Source organism: Octopus bimaculoides, chromosome 1 (genome assembly GCF_001194135.2).
Source record: "Octopus bimaculoides isolate UCB-OBI-ISO-001 chromosome 1, ASM119413v2, whole genome shotgun sequence".
Lineage (NCBI taxonomy): Eukaryota > Metazoa > Mollusca > Cephalopoda > Octopoda > Octopodidae > Octopus > Octopus bimaculoides.
Window position 1 is genome coordinate 68,578,286 of NC_068981.1, and position 6,697 is coordinate 68,584,982.

At 33.9% G+C, this 6,697-nt stretch overlaps 1 protein-coding gene across 1 annotated transcript in view; it reads right to left on the reverse strand.

The window, feature by feature from the left end:
* The window catches only part of LOC106873299 (neuronal acetylcholine receptor subunit alpha-10), a 1,066,434-nt gene extending 1,059,954 nt beyond the window's left edge, over positions 1–6,480 (reverse strand). The window contains exon 1 of the mRNA XM_052975253.1: positions 6,391–6,480. The gene's annotated coding sequence lies outside the window, so the exon portion shown is untranslated. The remainder of the gene's footprint in view (positions 1–6,390) is intronic.
* Between the last annotated feature and the right edge of the window lie 217 nt (positions 6,481–6,697).

Here is a 6,697-nt window from a genome sequence, read left to right on the forward strand (position 1 = left end):
ATATATATATATATATATATACATACACATACACACATACGTGGCTGTGTGGGAAGAATAGTATTTCCCAATCACATGTTTCGTGTTCAGTCCCAGTGAGTTGCACTTTTGGCAAGTGTGAACTATGACCACAAGCTTTGTGAGTAGAAGTTGTACCTTGAAACTGAAGACTATTGAAGTGAAAACAGAAAATCTATCAATAATGTACATGGTAAGGTGTAAAATATTCATACACAGTACAGCTAAGCGAATTGACTCATACGAAGATTGTTTAATGAATGCAGCAGTTGATTGTGCGTGTGTCCCACCTTTCAGCATGTAAAAATATTGCCCAGATAATCCTAAGCCTTTATATGCGGGATATAGAACAAATGGTTATTGGTTGAACTGACTCTCTTGTGTTACATCAGAATGGAAAATATTGCAGTTTAGCCATCAAATTAAAGGACCCAGGCTTTGAAACTAAATTCTTACCATAAATTTGCAGCGAGAATAATTTTGATTAGATGTATTGACAGTAAATATTCTGTTTATCTCAAGAAAAACTAGAGCTATTAACGGAATGGCAAAGGACCAAAACTACTTATTCCACACTCCACTTGTGTCTCAGATGGAAGTGGTTATGATATACGAGATACCTCAAACATGATGCACATTAACTATTTAGGACGTCGACAGAATGCAGAGTAAGGCAGCTTAAAAGATTTTTTAAATGATGGTTTCGATACATCTCTAAGTTATTTGCCGAAACACTTGATTCAATGAAGGTTCTTCTCTTAAAATCTCTGCTGTGCAGCTTATGGTGGATTGTCTTAAACAGTACATATATGCGTACGTGCGTTTGCGTGTTTATGTACTTATGTAGTCTCAGAAACATTCTTTACAGACACTTCAATAACCAAATCGGTGGAGCATATATTGTGTCTTATAATGTGCTGGTGTATCTTAGGTAACGCGATTGCAGTCTTGTACAGGGAAATAACATTGCTCCGACTGTTGTATTTCTCTTTTTTTTATACTTTCCGTTTTTATTTCTCAATTGTTAATTTCCTACGTGTTACATTCTTTTACTTGTTCCTTTTTTCCTGTCATATTCACAAGTGATTTAACTTATACTAGCTTCTCTTATCTTCACTTAGCTTATTCTGATGCTATACCTCGCTTACTCCTTTCACCTTTCAGCTTTCAAATCTCTCCTACCAACGGCATTACCCCGTTGTTTCCATGTACTAGATCATGTCTCATTTTCTTCTAGCTGCGCTCTTGAAAAATCGATGTGTCATCTACCTCTCATCTAAGTTGCTATTTTCTTCCTGGATTTTTCTACGACATACATTTCCTATGCTATTTTCCCCTTCTTTTTTTTTTTTGATTTTGACACGTCTAAATATTTCTCTACATATCACAACTCTTAACAAACTATGTTTTCATTTGTCTACCGTTGTTAATGTTTACTATATTATACGCTTATGATTATTTTCCTACATTCCTCAAATCTAAATGCTTGTAGTTTAAGCTGCGCTCATCGTGTGAACTTAATTTTTTATGATTTGTTTTTTAGTATACTTTAGTTCTAATTCCTGAAATTTTGTTCATGGGGCGCTTGTTGGTTGAGATCGTGTTCTTGGCTATATCAACCATCGCATTTTTCCGACACTGCCTTGTATTTCTTGTAAGATTTCGTTTATGTAAGTAGAATATATCAAAATGTACTTTGTTTCAATTTGAGAGTACTTGTGTGCAAACTCATGTGATACAAAAGATTTTCTTAGACAAATAAAATAACTTTTCTCTATAAACTGAACGGAATAAATACCATTGAAAACATTTGGATGTATTTAACTGCTAATGATAATGCCAGTCATGAAAATAATTATAATTTTCCTTATTGCTCACATGGGAACAAGACCCTGGCAAATATTCAAGAATAAAATTTTAAAAAAAAACTATTTTGAAGCAAGGATGGATTTTAATTTCACTAAAATGAATAGATTAGAAAAAAGCCAATAAACACAATAAACAGATTAAATTTTCAATAACACATGACAAAACTGACAAGATATAATAAACCTCGAAATGACAGTCAAATGAAAGTAAGATTGGAGGCGCTCAATACACAGCTTCGGTTTCTTTTAAAGCTTTGAAGGCAAAGAAATTGACCCACTTTTTCATGCAAGGTTGGTTTCACATTTTTAGATTTAGCCAATATTATGAATTCTACTACTTTCGTGTATTTAAAATAAAATATAGTTCAGATATGAATCATTATAATCTACGAGTACTACTCTCTTTAATTTGTGTATAAATGTCGCGCGGATTAGAGGTGAAAAAATATGTTTTCACGCCTAACATCTAAATAGGTCCCACTACAAAACAGAATGTGTACACAACAATCACTATTCCATTTCATTTTCTTGTTTATTTACTTTTTGTGGTCAGGGCTAACTCCTTCAACCAGCATGACGTATGGGACTGGATCTTTAACTGACATGTTACGTGGGGTTTATAATACGCTGCATGTATGTATATCTACGCTATATCCAACAGATAATAGATACAATGAACCTATTACACACAACAAATAGACTCAGTAAAAGGAGTTTCAAATATTTTGTTTGGATCAATGCGCCTAGTCAACCACATAGCAAATACAATATACACCACTGATGTCACACTACGTAACATTCTGTGACGTAATTAGACTAAGTACGAACTTTCAAATACATAAGTAATATTTAGCTGCAGAACTACAAGAAATACATTATATAGCAAAGCTATTTAGATGCAACTGAGTGAGCGAGAGGATATCTGAATTTACAGTTTTATAATAATATATTTACTGATGTAATAAAAATATATTTTGCAAATATTATAGGCTCAAGTATGGTTGTGTAGCAAGAAGTTTGCTTCCCAGTTACATGGTTTCGAGTGTAGTCTCACTGCTCACTGCTCAAGCTGCCAAAGACTTATGAGCAGATTTCGTTGACGTAAGCTGAAAGAAGGCCGTCGTGTATGTGTGAGTGTATGTGTCATCACCGATTGACAACTAGTGTTGGTGCGTTTACGTCTCCGTAACCTAGCAGTTCAATAAAATTGACCGATAGAATAAGTGTAACAAAGTTAATATCTTTGACTAAAAGCTCCTCAGGCTGGTGAGACAGCATGGCCAGAGTCTAATGAGCGAAACAAATACGAGATAAGAGATAGAAGATGGCATAGAAACTACGAGAAGGAGGGAGAAGGGCGACTACTCCTTCATCGTAAATAACAAGAGGAAGGTGAAATATAAAGCTACTACATGATATATAGATTAGTAGAAAGTGCAGGAGCAAAGAAAAAGGAGGTAATTCTAAGCAGTGGATTACAGAATCAGCACTGAAGCACGAGACTAAATGGTTTCTTTACTGCAGCACAGTCTTGGAAACAGTAAGCAGAAAATGAAATGCGATGCAAAAAATATTTTATAAAGTTTCCGAAGTGACACACAGCTACATGGATCATGGTTTCCCGGTTGTCGGCAACCAGAGAAATATATGTATACATACATGCATGCATACATACATACATACATACAAACATACATACATAGTTAGGAATACATACGAATCTACGTATTTATACTTATATTGATGTGTGTATGCACATATACATACATGACAATTTTAGATCTTTCATCTACTGCCGATTAAGCCAGTATTATTAAATGGAATCAGTAAAACATATGGCAAAAATTGTATTCCAGAAAACGCCATACGGTATGCTAAATCATATCACAAAACTCACAGTCAAGATAATTGAATGCATATTTATGTCAGTTACAGCCATTAATAATAATAATAATAATAATAATAATAATAATAATAATAATAATAATAATAATAATAATAATAATAATAATAATAATATTCCATAATGTTATACACTGGAAGCTATGCCAACATTATGGAATAGCAACAGAAAAAAGATGGTATAAACACACGCCAGAAAAGGTCACAGAAAACGAGAAAGCAACCATACTCTGGGATATGCCAATACACACAGATAGAGAAATTAAGGCAAATAGACCAGATATAGTTGTCAAAGATCATGAAGGAAAAAAATGCCTTCTAATTGATGTTTCAATACCAGCAGATGACAACGTTTCTCTAAAAGAAATGGAAAAACTTTCAAAATACAAAGACCTGGAAATAGAGATAACTCGAATGTGGAATCTAAAAACAGAAACAATTCCTATCATAGTAGGTGCCTTAGGTATAATAAAAAAATATTCAGACAAATACATAACAAAAACACCAGGACTTACAAATATATATAACATACAGAAAATTGCACTACTGGGTACTGCACACATTCTACGCAAAACACTTTCAATACAGTAAACATAAGAGCACCACAGCAAACCACAGCACATACCCAAGGCGCACAGAGCTGCGCTCGGTAGTGAAGTGAAAGCACGTTATAAAAATAAAACTACTGAATAATAATAATAATAATAACAATAACAACAACAATAACATCAACAACAACAATAATAATTATAATAAAATGTGATTTGTGCTCCTTTTGTGTTTGCACACGAGCCGCAGCATTCAGTCCTCTGTGCTACACAAGTACTGGTTCATTGCTATTATGGAGGTCCTATTTACAGTTATATCTGCATCATTCTTCTTGCACCATTACATCTAGGTAGTTACATATTATCAATATCTGCTTTTGAGTGGTGCATGTTCATAGATGTTAGTAGTTTCTTGTCTTCCCGTCTAGATGTGACCGTAGCAGTTCAACAATGCCACAAGTCAGCAATGCCCGGATATTGAACGAGGGTGTGCAGAACGGTTTCGTCAAACTGCCCGCCTGACAGCTCATCCGTGCCTGTAGAGCTCAGCACCCCGTCACCCGGTAGCACTGCCAGGCCAAGTATGTCTGGAAATTATCCATGATGGTTCCCGACCAGAAAGGCCTACATAACAGACTAGCCAATTCGTTTTCGTTGGTGCCCAGAGTCTCCCCGAGAACGTCGTCACACTTCCCTGGCACTAAAACACTATACATTTCTAAAGCGGAAAATCCACCGATCCCATTTCCTGTGTGGGTGGTAGAGGGCTGTGAGGGCCTGGCGACAATAATGATAATAAATAATATATCAGGTTTCTGATCAGCTACTTTCACCACCAACCGAGAAATTCTCCAGATTATAACCGATCAGGAAATAGAGATAAACGGTATGTGCGGACGGAAAACAAAAACGATCCCTACTATATCTGTCTTACTATTTTATTAAAATGCCGTTGTGTACAGATGCATTATGCAATATTTGCGGGTCACAAATATACACACTACTGTGAAATTAACACTAAATTGCACCATGAACATATACGTAGTATATGTTGAAGGAAACTGAAAACACAAAAACAGAACTACGCACCCATGGTGATGAAACAGGTCTGATCAATTATGGAGTGACAGCACAATAAAAGATCGAAGTAGTGATTATAATAATGATGATGGCATGTTCAAAAAAAAATTTTAAGTGAGAAAAAATATGAAAAATTGATGTCTCATCAAGATGAAGATGGAATAAGAGGATATGTGATTTATATAATAAGTTTGTGTTTATGAATGGATACATTCATTGTATGAGTTAATGACATGTTTTAGTATCTCAAAGGCCATCGTTTTGTTTAAGATTTCCGTGAAAACCTGTTTGTTCAGATAATTTACATAGTAGTGAAAATAGCGGTTTACTCTAGTAGTTATATCCAATCGATCAATATTTACAATAATAGTATGTAAAGAAGAATAAAAAAGGGAATGACATGGAGTCCATGGCTTGCTTCTAAGTGAAAATTAAGTTTATTTAACATGTAATGTATACATTGTTAATAGAAAAACAAGAATATAAAATTCATAAAGGTAAAGTACTTAGAACTAATAAGTGATTATTTGTTAATCACTTACAAGTGTATTATACGCTTCAAAATAGAGGGAAACAAAGCAATAATCATTTTGTTCAGAAATAGACCACTGACATAAAGTTCTCGATGGAAACTGATTGATTACTGTGCGAAAAACTACAATGTATAAATATAAGTAAATATAAGTGAAGTGTATGATGTAGCTAAACAATCTAATATATAAAACAATTATCTACCATCGATTCAAGATATATATATATATATATATTTATATATATATACGTATTTTCGTATGATAAATCTATCATTAGATCAATAAAATAAATAAGCGAAATTACATCGAAGAGAATAAGGATAGAAGTAACATTGCCAATATGAAATAAAGCTACAAATCATCACAGGCTTGCTAAAAAAAGGTGGGGGGAGACAGATTTCAGTATAGATTAATGCGAAGAAAATATTAGAAACTACAAACCTTATAGCTCATTCACGTAAAAGTGTGAGCAGATATATAGGTTACCAAAATTCGTAAAACGTACTTCTGTGTTTGGAGTGCATGCAACTGGAAATTACAGAAAATGAATTGTTGTCAGTAAGATAGCAACATTCGGATGGTATATGAATGTATGTGTACATATATGTACATATGCACACATATTAATATGTGTGTATGTGTGTGCGTATGCGTGCATGAATATATGTATATATGTAAGTATGTAAATATATATATTGTGCCGTATATTCTGTATGTGCACATACACACAAAATATGTACGTACATAT